This window comes from Mustela erminea, chromosome 14, assembly GCF_009829155.1.
Source record: "Mustela erminea isolate mMusErm1 chromosome 14, mMusErm1.Pri, whole genome shotgun sequence".
NCBI lineage: Eukaryota > Metazoa > Chordata > Mammalia > Carnivora > Mustelidae > Mustela > Mustela erminea.
The window spans coordinates 87,647,443-87,668,226 of NC_045627.1; the positions used below are offsets into that span (position 1 = coordinate 87,647,443).

At 49.7% G+C, this 20,784-nt stretch overlaps 1 protein-coding gene and 1 long non-coding RNA gene across 9 annotated transcripts in view; both read left to right on the forward strand.

Annotated features, from left to right (window-relative positions):
- The window catches only part of PTPRE (protein tyrosine phosphatase receptor type E), a 153,386-nt gene that overhangs the window by 6,583 nt on the left and 126,019 nt on the right, over positions 1-20,784 (forward strand). The window lies entirely within an intron of this gene.
- Positions 6,180-20,784, forward strand: part of LOC116573148 — a 40,402-nt gene continuing 25,797 nt past the window's right edge. Inside the window, exon 1 of the long non-coding RNA XR_004278618.1 lies at positions 6,180-7,938. This is a non-coding gene — a long non-coding RNA (uncharacterized LOC116573148). The remainder of the gene's footprint in view (positions 7,939-20,784) is intronic.

Here is a 20,784-nt window from a genome sequence, read left to right on the forward strand (position 1 = left end):
TCTGCTTGTCTGGATTCTTGTCATGGGATAAAGCTTTTATTCTGTTGTGTAAAATATGGCATAGGTGGAAGTCCCGCCATGGGAAAGGCTGTGACTCCGGAGTGGGCTCATGTTGGAGGTCTGGTGCTCACTCACTTCCCGTTCCGGGGCTCAGGGCTCAGGGCTGAAGGAGACAGAGGAGGAGAAGGCAGTGAAAGGCTCTTTTGGGGGTAGGATCAGAGGGGTCTTGGGCGATCCCATGTTTTCTCCTGGAGATGAAGTAGATCCTTGTAGATGCTTCCTACAGAATACTCTGCTCATTTTCTAGATTCCAGAAACAGGTGCTAGTGAATTAAGCTGAGAGCTCCGTATTCAGCAGAACCGTTCCCACAGATGTCCGTATTTCTTCCCAGAGCTTTCCCTTCTAGAGCGCGCTTCTCCACTGTTGTAAATACAGAAGAGAAAGTAAGAGAGGAGAGAGAGACAGCAACAGAGACAAAGAGAGACACACAGGGAGACACAGAGGAAGAGAGAAAGACAGATTCAGCAGGAGAGACACAGAGAGGCTCTCAGATACCGAGGTTTCTTCTTTTGATATTTGTCATCTGCAGCTACCTCCAAAATCCCGTTCAACCCAGACTGGGAGCTGGCGAGCCTAGACTTGTGTGGTCAAGAGTTAACAGGCCGGGGCAGTTTCAGAGGGCGAAGGGGTGCCATGCTTGGTGCATCAGCCCACAGAGCTAATAATCGGAGCCAAACACGGAGTCTCTGAAGCCGAAGCTTGCCCATAGTAACAGGACAAAATTGGTATGAATGGACAAAAGCCAGAAAATTTGGGTCTCTTTATTACATTCAGGGATTTTCAGGAACTCTATCTGGGCTAACAAAATGTTGCCTTAGGGCACCTGCTTTAATGACTAGAAACCATGCAAATGTTCTTCCGAAGAGATCAGAGTTTTCCAGTTTCTTGAACAGGTAAAGATTCCACCACCACCCCCCGCCCCCGCCCCGTGCAATCTTGTCTGCCCCACGACATTTGCTAATCAAACAGAAACTGGCCTTTGCTGCCACATTAATTCAAGTCATCCTCAACCCTGCCTTGTTACTAGTAAAAGTATTCCTTATAATTAATGCTATTTTTTTTTTTTTTTCCCCAGGATGTGGTTTTTCTGGCTCTGGGAATAGCTTTGGTTTCATAAACAGCTGAATGTTTAAGCACTCGACGTAAAAATCCTTTGAAACAGGAACCCAACCCTGTCCTTAATTTCGGAGTGAGGCTGACTCAGCGGTCCATCTCCCTAAGCTGGTGGCAGCAGTTACAAAGCCCATAAGTAATTCAATAAATTACTTTTTGCTAATGTTGCGAACATCAGCTAAAGTTCAGCCTTCCATTGGAGATGTTATCTGTCTGCCCATTTAGATTCCGTTGAGCAAAGGCCTGATGTTGGCCCAATGTCACATAAGAATGCAAGAGCCAGACATTTAATGATTTTGTACTGCTTCGTGCCAAGCAAGGCCCGCTCTGGGCGAGCCAACAATATTCTTTCAAAGGATATTTCTTGGTTTTCACCGAATGTGTGTAGTATTTACAAGAGCCTGTAAGGTCACTTAGAAGGGACAGTTAGAGAGGTTAAACGTGTGATGAGTACCTACAGTGTACGTGCTTTGTGTTTAGTAGTGAAGTTGTAAAACCAAATCACGATGCCTACCCTATGGTTGTTCCCACGGACACAGGAGGCTTGTAAGAACTCATCACCTCCATGGTGTGTTAAATGCAATGCTGCTTGCAGAGGTGGGCATGCGGAGGGGATCCAGAGGGGGTTCACCAGGTAGAACAGGCTTGGTTTCCAAGGATATTTTCTTGGCTGCCAACAGGGCTAGAACATTCAAGACAGAAGGGCTCCTAGGCACTTGTCCAGAAGTGAGGAGTGACATGTACTGTCTGGGGAGCAGTAGGTGTCTGGGGGCACATCTGGAGCCTGGGGACGGAGGGGATGAGAGAAGAGCACTGGGAAAGTCTGTGACTTTCCAAACCCTCTTCGGCCGTTGAGGAAGGTGGGTCTGCTTGATGCACTAGTAGTTCTAACCTGTTGGACACCATGGCCGCCATGGAGACTCTGAGGAAGACTGCAGATTCATTCTGTAGGAGAAGGCATGTGTGTACACAGGCTTTCTGGTTTGCTTTGGTTTGGTTTGGTTTTTATGGTGTTGAGAAAGTCTTGCCTGACCAAAGCCCACCAGGTTTCAGCTAAGGAAGACTGCATACATCTGGACCAGACCCAGATTTAAGAGATGGTGGCCTCAGATTTGGGGCTGAGTTTGAGGTGCCTTAGGGGAGGCAGATACACTTCTCGAATACAGGCAGTTGACTCTACTAGGGACTCTTCACACTGGCAGGGATGATGTCCAGGCTTCACTGTGTTAACCGTTGTAGTTTTTCTTACTAAAACTTTGGTTACCGTGTACATTCGTGGGTACTGGACGGTGTTCCCAACACGGTAACATGGAAGAAGTCATTTAATTATGGCGGTTGTCGTCGGAAGGGCCAGGAAGTGCGGTGAGAGTCAGCTCCACGGGTGGGCCACATTGGCCTCTGCAGGTCCAAACTCATTTCTAGTCACTGCCGAATATCCTTGCTCGTAAGTAACCGAAAATATCTCTTCTGTACCAGCCTTTCAGTTCCTCCAAACCCAAAGCCGGTTCTCCCTTTTCACCTTACATGGCATCTCTGAGGTTTGGTGGACAATTGGACATCCCTGTGTAGAGTCTATGTGTGCCACCAGCTGTGACGAGGAGCCTGAGACCTGTCCAGGGTCACATTCTCTGGTGCAGGTGCCACGGTCCCGACGCCGACGCGCCTCCTTTCCCGTTCTCACTGCCTTGGTGGACCGGCCCTTCATCGTCCCTCCTGTGTCCGACACACTGTGTGTGGTGGGCGCGGGGGGGTGGGGTGGGGGTCGGTTCTCAGGACGTGGAGGCCCTGCTTCTGCTTCCAGGAGATGAAAGCCCATCTTAGCTGTCTGTCTGGGTGGAAGGGCGTCTAACCTGGAGCAGGACCCAAAGGCTCACTGGTTCACTGCTGTGCATCCATCTCTGTGGTTTCTGCCTGGCAAAGTGCTTCCAAGGGGTATCTTAGGAGGCCGTTGCCTGTGTGTGTCTGGCATGCTTTGGTTCAGCCAGTGATTTATTATTTGTGGCATGGAAAGGCACGTCCTGAGTGGATAGCCAGTGGCCATGGGAATCGATGACGTCGGTTCTGGTGATTCTCCTTTGTAATGGAATCCGTTGTTGCATGCGCAGCAGGGATCTATAAACATTTTGAAGAGGTGATGCTTTCCTTCGTGGCTTGGCATCTGGCAGGTGGCGCAGCCTGAGACCCAGCTGGGGCCGAGGCTGGGGTGCAGGTCTCGGGAGCAGACGGTGTGAATGCCACATGGCCGGCAGCCGGGGTCCCCCACCCCCACCCTGCTTCTGTCTGTGCAGTTACGGCACTGGGCAGACAGCATGAGCGTCCCTCACCCCTTTGCTGGGACCTAACATCGTTTTAAAAATTCAGACCTGAGAACCACCAAGTCTGGAGACACAAAGCCCAGAGTGGAGCCGGCAGCACCCCCCTTTTCCAGGTCTGATATTCAGTGAGAAGGGTGGGGAGTGGTCATGGCCGTAAATAAAGCAGCAGATGTGACGATACTAGTAGCTGCTATTTTAGCACTTGCTCTGGACGGTCCTATGCTGAGTCTTTTCGTACGTGAACTTGCTGCGCACACTGCACCATGCAAGGCCAGAGGAGCACTAGGCTTGCTTTGGAAAAGAGGAAATGCAGACCCAGAGGGGGTGGGGCAGGGTGGGGACTAAATCCACCGAGGCACCCAGTGGTCCCCAAGGTAGAGGAAGGGTGTGGGGGCCACTGGGGCCTGCAGGGAGGTGGACCCCAGCTTTGCTCAGGGAGCACAGGGATGGGGGGACACCCAGCCTGCCTGGGAAAGGTCTCCTCCTGAGGAGGGCCCAGGCCCCATCCTGGGGCTGGGGGAAGCCATGGAGCGCTCTGAGGAGGGAGGGGCTGTCACGCAGGATGGATGGGGATGGGCTGGGAGGGAAGAGCGGGGCCACGACAGGCTCTCTGGGGCTCTCCTCTGCTGGGAGGTCCCAGTGTGTGTGTGCAGTGAGGTTGGGGAGTTGCGTTCTTCCAAAGCACCCCTTGGGAATCCCAACACCAGGGAGAACAGTGGGGCTTTCACAGGGGCCCAGGAATGAGGTCAGGACTTTCCGCCACGGCGGTGGGCAGGAGGGAGGCATGGACGCCTCGCAGGACTGACCGACAGGCTGGATGGTGCCAACCATTCTCGGGACCCAAGTGGGGCCACCAGGAAGGGACCAGCTGAGGGTCTCAATCGAAAGAGGCTTCCGTCCTGGCGAGTCTCCTGATGCTCTCTGCTCTCCCATAACCTTCCTCTGGCCCCTTCTGTCCCGGCAGAAAGCTGCGACGGATTACATGCCATGTGATGTTAGTGACTTCACCAGGGCCCGTTCAAAGGGTTGCTTTCATTTTAATATAAAGATTTTATTGATTGATTGATTAGAGAGAGAGAGAGCGCGCGTGCATGTGCAAGTTGTGGGGGTGGGGCAAGGGGGAGAAGCAGACCCCCCCCTTCCCCAGTGAGCAGGGCGTCAGAGCTCCATCCTAGGACCCCAGGATCATGACCTGAGCCAAAGGCAGATGCTAAACTGACTGAGCCCCCCCAGGCGACCCCGAAAGGTGGCTTTTAGAAGGAGGACAGCTTGCGGCAGACGAGGCCTGAACCAAAGAAGCAGAGAGCTGAGGCGGGGGTTCTGCGCCGCTTGCTCCCGGCAGGCTCCTGGCCTCAGGGGCGGCCAGTGTGGTCACTGACGTGACGCCATCCATGCGTTCCGTCGCTCAGCAGATCCAGTGGGAGACCTGCCGGGTGTGGGAAACAAAATCCCCAAGACCTGCTCAGCCTCCTTCCCCTGGGGCCTGGCCTTCGTGTCTGTCCAAGCATCTGCCCCTGGGATTTCCCCGGAAGGCTGGTCGTGGACATGGTGTGTGGCGAGTGGGCCCGGGGCACTCATCGTGGCGGCCCTGAGGCCCTTGGGTCATGGGGGAGGGAACCAAGAATGGCTTTGGTGCTGGGACCCCGTCCCTGTCCCCTGCTGTGCAGACCCTGACCAGTGTGTGCTCCCTGGGGGCCCTCTTGCCACTGAGGTGTTCACGACCGAGTGGCCGCCCTCGGAGCCAGCCCCACAGCTGAAACCTGAGTGCGGGGCCCTCTGACCAGCCTTTCTCTTAAAGCCCGCCATCGGCGGTCTTGCGGTCAGCGCGCTCCTGTGACTCTGCTCCTGACCTTAGCGTACAAGGAAGACCGAGGCCAGCGTGGAAGGGGGCGGCAGCATCACAGAGACCGGGTGGCTTGGGGCCGTGGTCGGGGCCTGGCTTCTCCCTGGCTCCCCTTCCTCCTTCCCATCCCCCCGCCGTCTGGTTTTCCCCATTCACAGCCTCACATCTAGGGCGTCTTCTTCCAGAACCCCAGAGCCTGCCGGGCTCCCGCTCCTGCACACGGGACACTAGAATTGATGGGGTGATTGCAGTGGCTCCGGCCGTGGCAGTGGCTCCCGTAGCTCCGGCCGTGGCTCTGCCAGTGGCTCGGCCACCTTGGGCCTCTGGCAGCTTTCGAGAGCGGGTCGCTCACCCATCAGAGCCGCCGGCGTGCCATTCTTTGGAAATGAGTAATAGGAAAGCTAGTCCGAGAAATAGCCAGTGTTTTCTCCCTGCTGTTGCCCAGTCTCAAGGAGATAACCCAGTTGCCTCATCGCGTGACGAGTCCAGGGGACGGGGAGTCCGCGTCCCCCTCCCTCGTGCCCGGGGCCAGTGCTGCAGGTCTGTGAGGAATAGCACAATGGGATGATTTGCCCTTTTGTTTCTGATTGAAAATCATTTTGAATCCTTTTGAAGGGCTCTGTAGAGAGTTTCTGTTTGAGAAAAGTTCTCCCAGGACCCCACCGACTCTAGGGGAGTAACAGTCTTTCTTCCAGATCGTGTCCAAGCCACATGCATTTTACTCCTGGGTATCTCCTTTTTAAAATTTTTTTTTTATTGATCCATTTTCTTTATTTTATCGATTATTGAGGGTTTGCGTATAATACCCAGTGCTCCAAGCGATCTGTGCCGTCCGTAATACCCATCACCGGGCTCATGCATCCCCCCACGCCCCTCCCCTCTGAAACCCTCAGTGTGTTTCCCCGGAGTTCACGGTCTCACGTGGTTCGTCTCCCCTGATCTCTGGCAGGAGCCGGATGGATCTGGGGGGGAGGGGACTGACCCTCCGGCAGTTCTGCCTACGTCCAGGCGCTCCTTCCCCCCGCCTGATTTCTGGTGGGTGGACGCCGAGGGCCTTGAGGTTGCAGAGCAGGTCCCCGGAACTCTGTGGGAACACTGCCTTGTCTGGCCGCAGGGGGTGAGTTCCCCGCGGGAGGGCTTCAGCGCATTTTGGGGGGAAGTTTAAACACTTCATCGAGATGCCTGAAAATCACATTAAGCACCGTGCACCAGGCAGAAAAGTCTCTGGGAACCTGGGTGTCGGAACAAATGTGAGAACGAACTATGAAGGGTTTTTATTGAGAAAGGGTTGGTGCCTTCAAAGGGGGTGAATTCTGGGGGCACAGACAGGGCTTCTCTTGTCAGAAAGGCCAAGGGAAGGTGGGCCACATAGTTTTAAGACACAAGGTCACATAGCCGGGGGACAGGTCAGCCGGACTTCGCCATCGGCCCGCAGTCCTTATGTTTCCCTCTGCCCACTTCCCCTGGCCGTACTCACGGCGCTTAATAACCCGAGCCACGAGAACTGCGGGCTTAACCAGGGCAGCCTGGGCGAGTGTTCATAGGGTCCCACTGGGTAACAGACCATGGAAGACAAGGCACAATCCTCTTAACTTGGTGCTTTCATTGTTCCTAAAAAAACTCTTGGTTAATAGATACCTTTTAAATCGAGAAGTTAGGGGTCATTGTTGCAACCGTAGCCGAGCTTGCTACAGAGGAGCTGTTGTGAAGAATCAACAGCCAGAAAACCCCACCTGACAGCACCGTCTCCGTGTTCCACAGAGGCTTCGGAGGGGTCCCTGGGATTTGGGGAAATGCACATTCCCAGGCGTGGAGGAGGCTGTTCCTCTGAACGAGGCTAATGAGGTTTTCCGGCCTCTAGAATGGAGCTGGTCGTCTTGCCCCAACCCACCCGTCAAAGCCTTTCACACCTGAGGGCCCACTTCCGTGACCGGCAAGCTGAGGTTGGCTGTGGGCAGAGGACTCCGTTTCTGCCCCTGCTTCCCGTGGATCCACCCATAGAACTGTCTGAGCCTCCTCGTGACCCGGCCACCGGCTTCCCCCAGAGAGAGACATCCCAGGGGAAGCCAGGCAGAAGCCAGGACATCTTTTAGGACCTCATGTCAGGAGTCCTGGTGTCTTTCCTGCAGTGTTCTACTAGTCACGCAGGTAGGTCGTGTTCACGCAGGGAAGAATGAGTGGCCCTTCCCAGAGAGCACGTGGTGGTAAGGAGCCCTCTGTAAGGGTCTGTGAGTTGTGGCTTTTAGCTGGACAGCACTGAATCTGACTCCGGTTAACTTGATGAGAGTAGGAACTGGACAGAAGGTGACGGGGCAGTTCAGCATCAAGCGGAAGTCTGGAGAACACGGCGCAGGAAAGGGACAGGAGCCGGGGAGGCTCTGGACCACAATTAAGGCGCGGCCACCAGAAGCTTTCGGTAAGGATGTGGCCTGTGGTCTGTGGCACTGATGCTGCTGGGCATGGCCGGCGGCAGACTCTCGGGGCTGTGGCTTCCGTGAACGCTTCTGAAACATCCTTGGATCTGTGACTCACCCTGAAGAGCCGAAGCCTTGGGTAGGACTGATGGTCGGACCCCCTCGCACGTCCCTGCCACAGTCTGGCTCCAGGTACGTGGAGGGTGGGGCCGGCAGGTGGGACCCTGCCCCGGCAGGTGTAAGGGACTCCAGGAAGTAGGAAGAGAGTGTCGACAGCGAGGGCGGCCCCCAAACGGCGGACATTCACTCTGCCTGCTTTGTACTGAGCTCAAGGGTTATTTTTCATCTCAATACCGTTCGCGTATTACGACATTAATATATTCTTGAAAAGTTACATTGATTTGATTTGTGGCTTATAGACACTGGCTAAGCTTAATACCTTTTAGAAGTCTGCAGATAATCCTTTTGTAAAGCAGTTAATCCTTTTAGAGAGCAAATAATCACTTCTTAACCCTTTTATTTTTGAAGATCAAGACTCTCTATGTTGGGTTTTCTCAAGGCAGAGTAGCCAACACTTAACCTTCCTCTTCTGCTTGCATTGAGGAAGTGTTTCAGGTTTCCAGATAACTGCTTGCGATCTCGCATGCTGTGTGAAACACACACACACACACACACACACACACACACACACACACACACGGAGGGTTTTTTTGTTTTTGTTTTTTCCCTTCTCCACTATAATTGATTCTTATCTGGAAGGAAGTACAGGCTATCACAATTTTCGAAGAGCTTCTATTTATTTTATCTTACCGGCAAGGCTGTTTAAAGAGCCAATTTAAGAAGTAAGACCTCGGAGCATTTGCATGGGTAAAGGTGAAGGCATTGTTATACCTGGGAAGTCACATTTGGAAACGTCACCTTGCCCATTTTTTTTTTCTTCTGTAAGAGGCTTTCACATTACAACAGAAATATTTTTTCCATTTTCCATTTTTCCATTTCCTCGAGCTGCTTCCTGGAAAACAGAGAGGGACCCCCAGGTGACAGCGGGGCAGGAGCCTGGATGGGGTGGGCGTGGCAAACCAGGCTGGAACTAGACGCTCCGATCCAAGCAGGTGACAGGTTCTGCAAGTCCAGAACGGTCCTGATGGCCCTGGGAGCACAGAGAACCAGCAGATGAGGAACTAGAAGCAGGCAGGGAGACCAGTGGGGCAGCTGCTCTCAGAATGTAATAAAGACATGAGAGAGAGCGTCTGATAATGGCCGCCATTCAGGTGCCTCCGTGGGTCAGGTGCATTCAGAGTTCTTTTCGCTTTTTGCCCAGTAACAGGCAGGTGGAGTGGACTGGCCTCCCCTCTGGTAGGTTCTCACACATGAGACTAATTCGACTCCTTTTTTCTCCAGCCTTAGAACCTACAGGGGTTAGTGGTTGATAGAAATGAAGTGCTGGCTTCTATTTTCAGGGGTTGTCTTACTAAAGTACACGGACCTTTAGCTGCTAGAATCATACTCATTGTGGTGAGATGTCCCCCTATGAGAGGGTGCAGGAGGAGATTGTGGGTTCACTCAGTGGGACTGAGTTGTCTTCAGTCAAAGGGTTACATGAGTGTGAGGTATCAGCCCATTTTAAAGTTCGTAAACTGAGACTTGGATGAGTGAAATGAGTTGTTTGAGGCCACAGAACTCGAAGGCAGCAGGGCTGGGACTCCAGCCTGGGGTCGTCTGCTTGCTAAGCGGGGCATGTGGCCAGACCTGGATGCTGGGTCTCCCCGAGGAGAAACAACTTGGAGGGGATGCTGCCTGGGAGTCGAGCAACATGTGTGCGCCTCCTTCTGTCCTTCCAGACCACGCTTCTGAAATGGTCATGTCTCGGCCTAACATCTATAGTTAAAGAAAATACAAGTAACGTTTTTGAGTGAGGTGTTTTAGTCATTTGTATCAGAACACAGATGATTCTGATTCCGTGGTGGGGCATAAAGTGAATCACTTTCCTGACTTAATTTTATTATTAAAGGAGAAGGTAATTCCTATGTACCTGGTGCATTCTAATGTACTCTGTATTATTACACTGGATCTTGGCGGAAAGGCCGAGAAGCAATGTACTATGTATTATTATTGTATTACCATTATTATTCGAAGCATTATGGCTTTTTTCCCTTTAGGTGGCTTTTCCCATATTTTAGATGGTATTTAGCCATAAAATACAGAAAGCACCATCATTTTTTAGCTAAGAAAATTGATGCACTCCACGGAAACTATTAGAGAGAATATTGATTTCCTACATACGGTAATCCAGAATTGCTTTTTTTCCTCAAGATTCATATTATTGCATTAGTGGTAACCTTCAGATTTATGAGTAAAACAGAACTTCAGTGAAGATTTATTTGGGAGATTTGCTGGCTTTCACTTATTTTCAACCTGTTACAAAAGCACCTGTACAAAGTTTAAACTTCCCTTAACCGAATGAAGAAACCGCGTGTTGGCTCTTGTTTTGTGGGTCTGGGTGTCTTGCCAGCGCCGTCTTCCCGGCCTGCTCCTATTTCGGCAAATTGCGTCTGTTACTATCGACAGGACGCTGGGTACTTCCTTAGAGCTTGGACTTTGTGAGCAGGAAGGAAATAGTCAAAAACTTGGTGCAGATAGGGCAGCTCTTGAGCTGTTTGGAAATGCACACATTATCATTGCTTCCAATCGATTCCATCCGTCCTTCTGGCGGAGGTTTTCCCTGTGCCGATCCGTTTCCTTTTTTCATGTTTTTAATGGTCTTTCGCAGTGCACTGAGAACCATTTCTTCTGGGCGTGTGACAGATTTGCTGCGCTGGGTTAGATTAGCATGCTTGTCTGATCCCGAGTCCATCTGCACTGACTGCCTGATGAAAAGGGAAAAATAGTAAACATCCTGTCCTGGATACAGACTTGGAGGTGTGTGCTGGGAATGCGCGTCTCCCTTCGAAATAACATTTTGGAAAGCACAGTGTTTGGTAGATAAGGGCCGCACTCATCATGTCCCATCAGAGAACAATTGTAGCATTTAGTTCCATATCATCCTGCTTTCAGCCCGACTTTCATAGCTGAACAAAACACTGAGCGCTGTGGGAGAGGTCAAGGTCAGCACAAATCAGCTTTCACCCTGGGAAACGAAAATGAGCTGAATAGCCTTGCAAAGTGGCATGTTTATTAAATACAGCGATTGTTGTGAGTAGATTTATGCGTTCAATTTGTTTGCAGTTGTCAAAACCTCATTAATTGTAAGCCTGATGACATTGTTTGCTGTTTCAAATCAGTTTTAAATTACACATGTACTGCTTAATCTTGAAAGCAAAATTAAACCTTGGATTGGTATACATTTCAGGTTACAACACTAAGCCATTCTATTTGGGGGATGGAGTTTAATACTCTTTGTAGAATGAAATCAGGAGGTCCTTTGCATCCGCGGTGGCTGGTGTAATTAGGTTCTGTCAACTATAAATTTTCAGGTTAATTTCTTCCACAATGTATGCTGTATAATAATAAAGCCATAAATCCCTTTATACATTTAAATTATTATATAAATCCTTAGTATTCATGCAATAAAGTTTTTAAAGCAAATTTCTTGGAAGTATGGGTTGTATGGCAAATAAGTAAAATTATGTGTTTTTAGAAGTCAGTGAAGATTGGTATTTTATTTCTCTAACAAATACGGGGATTTATCAAGTCTCTAGGCCAGGCGCTAGGGAGGCAAAGGTCATATGGCCACTGCCCCCAAGAACCTGCTAATGTAGCATGACCTTTTCTAACTGTTTCCTGGGACAAGCCTGCCCTAAGGCTTTCTGCCGGGCATGGTCAGCTGGGGTGAGAGCTGTGGCCTGAAGTGGGGAACCCCTGAAGGTACAGGCAACACCAGCCGTTTTGGCCTCAGGTCTCGAGTCCCCATTTGTTGGTCTGGGCTCTGGAATTCTAAACCTGGGGTCTCTTGAGAGTTTGTGAATCAAATTCAGCAGGACTGTAAATTTAGATGGTGAAAAAATTTACCCCTTCCTTTCCATATAATTAGATTCTTTGCCATCTTATATCCCTTGGACCCAAGCCCAGCCCTAACCCGTGGTGACCACTGGTCTGTTCTCTCTCCCTCTAATTTTGCCTTGTCAAGAATGTCATGTTCTTGCACTCACACTGTACAAAGCCTATTGAGTCTGGCTTCCTTCCCACGGTGTATGGATCTCAGAACGTTCGTGCCGTGATGAGTATGGATAGTTCATCCATTTCTTTTCCTGAGTAGGGTTCTGTTGTACGGAAGGACCGCCGCGCCATTCATCTTCCCCGCCAGCTGGAGGTCATGTGGGTAGGTTCCCGTTTGGGGCACGTATGAGTAAAAATGTCTAGAAGTGTGCATGAAAGTTTCTGTGTGAACCTAGGTTTTCAGTTCATTTGGGTAAGTCAGTAGGATGGGTTTGCTGGATTGAGTGTCATGCGTGTTTAGTTTAGTAGGAAACTTCCGAACTGTTTTCTGTAGCTGGTGTACTCTTTGCTTTCCCACCAGCAGAGGCGGGAATGTTCCCATTGCTTTGCACCCTTGCCAGCATTTGATATTGTCAGTTTTTCCTTTTTTTTTTTTTGGTTTGTTTTTGTTTTTGTTTTTCTCTTTTTTAGTTTCTGCCTTTGGTACGGGTGAGTAGTGAGGGGGGTCTCGAGGCAGCTGTAATTTGCATATCATTTGCATACCCCTAACGACTGCCCGTGTTGAACATCCTTTCCCGTGCTTATTCCTTCAGTGCCTGTCTTTGGTCGTGTCTGTTCAAATCTTTTGCCCATTTTGAAAATTGTGTTGTTACTCCTCTGTATTTTATTTTAGGTCATTACAAGGAGTATTCTGAGAAGGAGCTTCACTAGCCGGCCCAAGGGATCCATGTCCCCAAAAAGGTTAAGAGCCCTTGAAAGACACACTACCCTTAAAATATCTTCATTCTTTACATTTTTGACTTGGCCCATGTTCTTGTTCCGAGTCTGTCGCGCGCCATCTCCAGGGTAGCAGCCTGCCTGGAATAGACTACCTTCTTTCCCCATCGTCTCTCTGCTCTGTGTACATGAAGTGGGATTTCAAAACATCATCCTCACGTGGGGGCGGGTTTCCTTACGCCCCCTCCTCTTCAGTGAGCCGGGACGCATTTCTTCTGTTTTTATTTATGAAGTTCTTTGGCCCTCTTGGATTCTTTTCTCCAATGGAAAGAATCTTAATTTGCAGGAAAAATGTGAACCAATATATTCCAGGAAAATGGTTTTATTCCAGCGTTTGGATTAGGAGCTCTTCATGGAGGACCCGAGCGTGAGTCTGTGCTTGTCTCTGCAACCCCGGTCACGGACAATTTGCTGCCTCATCCCTGTGTTTCTGTCACAGCTCCTCAGCAGACCTCAGGTCCCAGCAAAATGCTTTGTATCTGCTTGAGATATTTTTTAAAAGTCTCTTGTGGACTCTTAAGTGGACAGCCGAAGTGTGACTTCGTCATTACTGAATCTGTGACTCAATTTCAATATCGTCCTCCATGGCTAATACGTGTAGGAACAATAAGCTTATTTAACAACAACACATTTGTTTTGTTTTGTGCTTCTTCTGTGAAGGAGCATAAGGTCCAGAAATGTTGTGTTCTATTATTTTATTTTAATTTAACGAAAGGCCTGATGGAGGAGTCTCTTCTTCCCCCATCAGAAAGAAAAAAAGAAATTGAATGAGAAAATTAAATGTAGTGTGTATGTTGAGAATTCATGTTTGGCATAGACGTAAAAATATGCCGCGGTGGGGAACTCTGCCATGTGTTAATTATTGCTTTAGGAGGAGCACTCGTGATCAATTGACAATCTGAATTTTATATCTGGCACACTCAGCCTATGCAAACGCATGTTAAGTGCTTACGATTTGGGGAGTAAGAGATAGCAAAACGCTTCTCACCTTCCGCCTGTGTGCGGTCTCTCGTGCCAGTGAAGCTCTCCGTGGGCACAAAGCCCGGGACAGTTCTAAGGAAGGAGGCGCCCCGGGAGTCCATTGCAAGTCCTCTGAACTCAGTAGGCGCTTTCCGTTTTGGTGTCACTTCTATGGTTTTTCTGTAGCCTGCAGAGACAGGAGGCTGGAGAAGGCATCTGGCTCCTTTGCACAGGCGTGGGCTCCTGGCCACTCTCCCACTCAGCCGTCTGAGGTTCCTGTTGCTGCTGTGACAACTTTGCACAAGGGCAGTAGCTCGCAGTGATACCAGTGGCTGGTTCCGGAGGTCAGAGTCCAGCCCAGCGTCTGTCTGCATCTTGCTGGCTCACTGCTCAGAGGCTCACAGGATGAATTTGGGGCTGCTGGCAGGGCCCTGCTTCTTACGGGAGGCTCGGGGATGAATCATTTCCAAGGTCAGTTGGTGGGGTCCGCGTTCTCATGCAGACTGTTGTCTGGGTGACCCTCCGGTCTAGGAATCCCATCTCTGTGGCTCCTGGTCCCCGTCCTCCAGCGTCGGGCCAGCACGTCGGGGAGTCCCCTTCCTGCTTTGGTATCCGTGCGCTCACCGCTGCCACGTCTCTCTCACTGGTGCCCTTGAGGGCTCGTGGGACCACACAGGGTCCACTCCATAATCCAGGATGCTCTCCTGGGTTAAGGTCAGCTGATCGGGAACCCTAATTCCATCTGCACGGTCCTTTCCCAGCTGCACCGACGTTAGTGTTGGATGAAGAAAGCCGAGGGCTGGGGATCTTCGGGGATGCTCTCAGAATTCTGCATCCCAGCGCCCCACCCCTGCACATTAATAGCAAAATCACAAAACTCAAGGTTCTCCTGAGTGACTGTTTGCAGCCGAGGGATTTGTTTCCATTTCTGAGACAATATGTGCTGAGATAATTCTGTGATATTTACACATTTGGTGTTTACGCCTCATGGACTCCATTATACATATCTTTAGGAATTCTCTTTACATAAATTAAGATGATTTTTCTCCTTCCTGAAAACATGGCAACATGCTTCACATTCTGGATGAAAATGAGGAATTGTTTACACCATGAGCCAAATTAAACTCAGAGAGGAATCTGATGCACAAGAGAAGAAACTGCTCAAATGTACGGCATAATTTAGGTTTCCTAGGGATTTCTTTGCAAGCATCAGCACAAATTAATATTAAGAGGTGATTTGATTATAACATCAAGACTATGTCTGAGGTTCCCTGGCGTTTATCAGAGAAAGTAATTTTAAACACACATCATTGTTTTTCTCCACAGGGCTGCCCAGGACACCCTCTGCCACCTGGGAAAATGGGTCTGCCCCACGTGTGGAGTACAGGGGCTCAGGCTTAGAGCTCAGGCTCTGTCTTCTCTCCCTGCTCCCCACTCCTCCAAGCTGGGCCATTTGGGGCAAGTTCTGTGGTTTCAGGTGTCACTGTTCCTGCTATGGGGATGGTAATCTTGCCTAGGATTTAATGAAGTGATGTCTACGAATGTAATCTGTAGAGCGCCTGGGTGGCTCAGGTGTTAGGCACCTGCCTTCAGCTTGGTCATGATTCCGGGGTCCTGGAATAGAGCCCCGTGTCAGGCTCCTTGCTCGGTGAGAAGACTGCTTCTCCCTCTCCCACTCCCCCTGCTTGTGTTCCCCCTCTCACCATCTCTCTGTCAGATAAATAAATAATTTTTTTAAAAAAAAGAACATAATCTTTACCTTGGGGGCAGCTCGGTACTTGCTGTTTGGACAACCCAGTGTGCACGCGCACATGCGCATGGAGGGGTGAGGGGGAGACTAGTGATTGCCACTTAGTTTTCTCACACTTGTTCTGAGAAATTTGGGAACCACTCTAGAGAAATGAGTTTTTTGCAATAAAGGTTCTTTGCAGGGGATAATCTTGTAATTGAAAGCAAAAAAAAAAAAAAAGGCTCGCCTTCCCCTTTTTCTGGCGCTATTAGCAGCTTCCTGGAGCCGCCAGGCGCCCGCCCAGTCTGCAGATGGGGACGTAGCTCACAGGACCCGTCATATCGCTTCCCCATCGCCAGCCCAAGTGTGAACACTGCTGTGTTAACATGATGGTCCTGTCCTTCAAGGTGTTGGAATATTAATTTGCTTTGGAGACAAGGTCACACACATTGGCCCTTTGGGACATGTCTGTCAAATCCACCCACAAGGGGTAAGATGCTCTCTGTCCGCGTAACTTGGCCATGTCGTCCAACGGGAAAACCTAATCATGGCAGACTCGGTGGTGGTTCGAGTTTCCTGGGATGCTGCATTCCTCCCCAAGCAGAAGCATGTTTTTAGGATGTGACAGATGCTGGACTTGGTCACTTCCCCAGCTTACCCTGACTCTGCCCAGCTTACATGGGACATGGGCAGTGTGCCCTGTCCTTTTGCATGGGGAAGGAGGAGAAGCTGGTCACCACCCCACGGTCCAGCGAGATTTGGCAGCATGGTGACACAGTGGCTGCCACGGCTGGGGGTGGTGGCCCGTCCGTAAGACAAAGCTCCAGGAGGCAGCCAGGTGTGTCCAAGGCATGGGGGCAGCACCCCCTGGGAGGCCTCCTTCTTTAGGAATAGAACCACTGTGTCACTGGCCGTGCTGAGCATGGGGCTGTCTGTGCCCCACCCCGGGATTTCCTGCTGACCCCGGGTCCCACTGGTTCTGCCCCCCTCACTATCACTGCCTCCACGGGCCGTGGCAGTGCTTGCGAACCCTCCTGTTAGCAGGGGCGCCATCTGTGTCTGTCCTTCTCTCCTCCAGTTTCCATGGAGAGGCTGGCAGCGGGGACGTAGGACTGGCAGTGTCATCTCCTGGCCCACCAGCTGCCCTTCCGGCTGCTGCCGGCGGTAGGGGCTCCCCTCCTCCTTCTCTGCCCAGGAGGCTGAGCTTTCCTGCCCGCGTGGTTCAAAGGTGGCCCTGGCCGCAGAGGTGTTGCTGTTTGGCCATGAGTGAGGCAGAGATTTTGTGATGAAGATTCACCCCGGGGCTTCTCAGGCTTTGGGTGTGAGATCACCTCAGGCCTGCTCACTTCTGAGGCTCACACCCCCGGGCCGGGGCAGCTCTGCCCTCCTCGTCCTCCTGATGACCGATGCTCACCGTGTCCAGACGCAACTGGCAGGTCTGCGCGCCCTTCAGCACGGAGCCGCGTCTGGGCCTTCTCCTTCATCCGTGTGGCCTAGTTTGGCCCAAGGTGGGGGCTCCCTTCTTTGGTCAAGGCCATCTCCACCCAAGGGCACCTTCTCTGACAATTTTGCAAAACACTCTGGGCTTGGAGCTGCTCCCCGCACCCCACAGGGTCATGCTGGAGATACTGAGGGCTACAGTCTCCCACCAGTGCCCAAGAGAGGGTCTGCTAAGAACCCAGGCAGTCATAGCCCCTTCCCTAGGGTCCTCACCAAGGTAGGAACCTCTGGAAAAATCTCCCGGTGTCAGTCATTTAGACTAAGCCTCAAAACCGTGTGATTCCTTTCTGAGACCGTGAGGCAAATACATAGAGATTTTGCTGCTTAATGTTGTGGCCTTCTTCCCTCTGCCCTTCCTCATCTTCCTCCGTGACATGCACATGACCTCTGAGTCCCAGCATTGTCGCTTCTAGGACCCATTCCCCTCACATGACCAGAAGTTTACTCGCGGGGCGAACAACCCTTTCTCTGCAGCCCCCGCCCCCACAGCCTAGCCCCACGCACTCTGCTGAACACAATACGCCTTCCAGTTTTTACTTAAATTTGAAAATTACTCTCTATTTATAAAACCTCCCAGGGGGCTGATGTCTACCTTATACTTAAAAGCAAAAATGGGAGCTACAGGCTTTCAGTTACGGAATGAAGGAGCCATGGGGTTAAAAAGCACAGCCAGGGAAGAGAGTCCGTGGTACTGTCCAAGTGTCAGCTACGCTTGAGAGCATAGCGACACATAGAGAGAAGTTGAATCACTGTCTTATACCCCTGAACCTGATGTCCCATTGGGTGCCAACTACAATTACAATTTAAAAAAAATAAACATAAGTGTACCAACCTCACTGATCGTGGCCCAGCAGAGGCAATCCCATGGTCAAGTTTGTATCAAGACTGTTTTGTAACTTGACATTACTTGAAACTTGACATTATTTGAACTGTTTATTCAGTGCTATGGTATTTAATTAATGGTGGCTAGTTTATATATATGTATCTACGTCTGGGCTTTCCTGGAGCCGTCACCTTATGGAAGCACTGATTCTGAAACCCAGCCCAATGGGTGTTGCAGTTCCCCAGCTCATGGAATATTTGCACTGTTCCCCCTGCTGGTATTCTCACGGCTAATTAGCTAAGTGTTTTTAATTCCAATTCTGTTTAAAGATTTATTTATTTATTTGAGAGAGAGAGAGAACGCGAGCATGGTGGGGGAGGGGTAGAGGGAAAGAGAGAACTCCAAGCAGACACCATGCTGAGCGCTGAGCCTGATGCAGGGGTTGGTCTCATCGACCCTGAGATCAGGACCTGTGCTGAAGTCAAGAGATGGATTCTTAACTGACCGTGCCACCCAGGAGCCCCCAGTTCAGTTTAAAGATGACCACGTGTTTGTTGTTGCTGTCCTTTTAAAAGATGTAATAATGATTCTTGGTGCAGTGCAGGCAGGCTTAGTTCTCTAAGAACCAATAGACATAGGAGGAGATCTGGACTCCAAACGCCTGCATGCCCGTGCCCTTCCCTCCAGAGACAATTGCATTCTCCAGCAAGCAGAATGCTGATGTTTTTATTCCTGAAAATACTTGAAAAACAAACAAAATGCAGAATCACGTGAAGGTATTGATTCCAGTGACCGGGCTCCAACATTTTTACTAATGGGAATTAAGGTTTGAAATACTTGACTTAAGCTGTATTTCACATGACGATGTCTTTTTAAAAATCTGCATTTTCCCCCACCTCAGGAAGAAATAAAAGACACCTCCTTGTGAATCATTTGATTAAAATTCCTCTGCAGCACCCGTACTGCTCACTCATCGTGGAATCGTTGAAAATCGGGTGATTTGCAACTCTACACTTGCCCAGTGAAACCAGGAGTGTGATTGATCATTAGAATCCTGGACTCTGTGAACTGAAAGCAATTGCCCAAACCAGGAATGGCATTTTGCAGACGGGGAAGCAGAGGTCCTGGGGCTGTTTTTCATCCGGGTAGAATCAATCTCTCAGGAGGGAGAAAGGGAAGAACTCCCGACTTGTGCTTTATGTTATGTTACGTTATGTTTTGTTTTGTTTTTGTTTGTTTTTGTTTTTGTTTTTGTTTTGAATAAACTACTTAGAAGTGTGCGTGTGCTTGTGAGTTAACCCTATGATTCTTCCCTGGATGTATTAATAAAGGTGTATGAATCATATTCAAGTATGTAATATGACCATATATATATATATATATATTTAAGCTTTCATTCCCCTGGGTGTCCAAAAAGCATCCTTGTTGGATGCTGGCTTCAAGTCAGGAGACCAGCCCTCTCCCCATGTCCGCCATCACTCGTGTGCAAAATCACTCTCCTGTTGGGAACTCAGTTTCTTTAGTGTTAAGGAAATTGACCGTATGAGATCATTGCTGTGCACGAGCCAGCACAGCAGCCCCTTCATTAGAGGCCTGTGCGGGTGAGCTGCACAGCTTCGGCTCTGAGGGGGTCCCGCTTCGTCATTTGTTGCTTAAATAGACATTTTGTAAAGTGTAATTTTGTATTTTCTTCAGCCCATGATATTTCTAGAATGAATGTTACTTTTTATTGTATCTGTTTGAGGAGTACAACTTGAGGGTTTGATACACATATAATGAAATGATCACAGTCAAGCTGATAAGCAGGGCCATCGCCTCCCATCCTTACCTGGATGGGCGTGTGGTGAGAATACTTACATCTGCTCCCTTAGCAGCTTTCGAGAACATGGTTCAGTAGTACCGACTGTAGTGGCCGTGCTGTGCAGTCGCCCCCAGAACCCGTTTGTCTTGTGGCTGGAGGTCTGTCCCCTCTGAACAGCACCTTCTGCTCCCTCCACTCGAGCCCCCAGCAGCCACCACTCTACCCTTTGCTTCTGTGAGGTTGACTTTTTAGAAACTCCACATGTAAGTCAGATCATGCAGTATTTGTCTTTCTGCGTCAGGCTTATTTCACTCAGCACAGTGTCCTCCCGGCCCGTTCAGAAGTAGTAGGGTTTCCTTCCTTTGAAAGACTAAATAATATTCCGTTATATATAATGTATATATGTGTACTGCATTATGCACATATAATGCATATGGGTATATAAGATATGTGTAATATATTACATGTATGTAGTGTATTATATATAATGTACATATAACAGAGACACGTATGTGTATAATATATAATGTCATTTGTCTGTCTGTCTGTCTCACATTGTGTCTATCTGTTCATCCATCAACAGACGCTTGGGTTTTTCCCGCATCTTAGCTATCATGAATAAAGCTGCGGTGAACAGCAATGACGTTGGGGGTACAGCTGTCTCTTCTAGATAGCAATTTCATTTCCTTTGGCCATATACCCCAAAGTGGGATTTTTGGATCAATAGTACTTCTTTTTAACTTTTTTATTTTTTTAAGTTTTAAGATAGAGTCACATGATGTTACCTCTTTATATTCTTTTTTTGCTACTGGAGGAAAGTGTGTGAGTTAGTACAGTTACTACTGTAACTACTTGGAATTGGAAGAACAGGAACAGAGCCAGAAGGCAGTGATCTCCATCCTCAGGCCCCCAGATCTCTCCTCCCTGGCCCTGTCCGAACCTAAAGATCCCAGGGTGCTCCCCACTGGGGTGAATTAAGACACTGTGTTTCAGATCTTCTGCAGAGCTGGAGGAGCCGGGTGCGCACTAGCTGCCTGATGCTGAGAATTGCCTCCCTCTCTGCGGACCCAAGTTCATGAATGCCTTTCTGAACACAGGCTATGAACTAATCCCCATCATTCATGATCTTTAAATAGCCCAACATTCCAGTGAAATGCTTTTCCAGATGTTTCAGCTAGTGAAATCATTTGTTTGTGGTTCACATTGTAGCTTTTTCAGTGACGTGTGACTTGAGAACCTTTCCCTCGCGCTCGCAATCCCTCCGTCAGTTACAGAGTTCCTGGGACGACCCTT